Source organism: Aptenodytes forsteri, unplaced genomic scaffold (genome assembly GCF_000699145.1).
Source record: "Aptenodytes forsteri isolate BGI_AS27 unplaced genomic scaffold, ASM69914v1 Scaffold7, whole genome shotgun sequence".
Classification (NCBI taxonomy): Eukaryota; Metazoa; Chordata; class Aves; order Sphenisciformes; family Spheniscidae; genus Aptenodytes; species Aptenodytes forsteri.
In genome coordinates, this window is record NW_008795919.1 from 3,550,525 (window position 1) to 3,552,009 (window position 1,485).

Sequence of the window (1,485 nt, forward strand, 5' to 3'; positions counted from 1 at the left end):
ACCGGGCCCGGCACCGGGGGGGCATCCAGTGGGCAGGGGGGGGACGTGGGGTGCAGAGCCGAGCCAAGGGGAGGGGGCACCCAGCCCCCAGCCGGGGGTGCGGCACTGCACCAGGCTGCGGTGCCCACAGAGATGCTGCGCCGGCAGCAAAGGGGCACAGCCCCAAAACGGCCCCGGGTTCCACGGGGATGGCCGTATCCGGGGGCGCTGCTGCCCCTTCGGTGTGGCCAGCCTGGGCACCACCAGCTGGGGGGGGGAGCGATGCTCCTGGGTGCAGGTGCTGCCTCTTCGGTGTGGCCAGCCTGGGCACCACCAGCTGGGGGGGGGAGCGATGCTCCTGGGTGCAGGATTTGGCCCTTCCTGGAGCGGCAGGGGGGTTTCACCCCGTCGGCTGGGATGTCCCCATGGAGGTGACACCCACCGTGGGGTCCCTGTGGGGCAGGATGCTCAGGGGGATCGGGGAGAGGCGGAGGAGCAGAGAGAGGAGCAGGTGCTGGAACAGGGCTGGGGTGCGGGGAGGCCACCGCAGGGAGGGACAAAATCCGGGGCCACCTCGGGTGTGGCTTGGGGGGGGGACCCCACTGCCTCCAGCCCCACGCCACTCGCGGGCAGCCCTCCTCCAGCAGCGCACCCCTCTGTGAGAGCGGTCCCGGGATGGGGTGTCTTTCCTGGTGGATTTGGGGTGCGCAGTTCCCCCGGTTTGGCATCGCAGCGATGGGCAGCCCACAATGGAGGGAGCCCCTTGCCCTCCTCAAGAGCCACCCGGGGCGGAACGTGCCGTGGCTCCCAGGGCCAAGGGCCACCACAGGGCGTAGGCACCTGGGCCAAGGAAATGGTGCAAATCAGGCACTGAACCCCAAGCAGAGCTGCCCCGCCAGGCCGGGGGGCTGCAGCGATCCCCATCCTCCCACCCGGCACCGAACCCCCATGCCATGGCTCAGGCCTCATGCTGGCGCATCCCCACGCCAGGGACCACAGGGACGTGTCTGTGCCCCCTCCCTGGGCACAGGCAGAACTCAACAGTGACAAATCCCAGCTCCAAGCTGCCTGTCAAGGACAACCGTGGTGCGGGCATGAGGACGCCTGCACGCCGATCACAGCATTTATGCAAATCCCTGAGCGGTGCGGGTACAAGTCTCCCACCTGGCTGGCTGCCTGGGGCACCCCAGAGTCCCCCCAGCACCACCCCACGGAGCCCAGCACCCCTCCAAAACACCCCAGCACCCAGTGGGATGAACCCCGGGGTCACTGCGCCGGGACAGCCCTGGGCATCTTTATGCCCCACCGCAGGGTACAAGCACCCACCACACGTGGGGAAACCGAGGCAGGGGTGTGCGGTGCGGAACATGGGTGCCCTGGCTCCCCCAAAGCAGCTTGCATTTCGGCATCGGGCTGGTGCATCCCATGGAGCCCCAGTGTAAAGCCACAACTTACCGAGCCCAGGAGGAGGAGGAGGAGGAGGAAGAGGAGACCAGCACGAGGAGG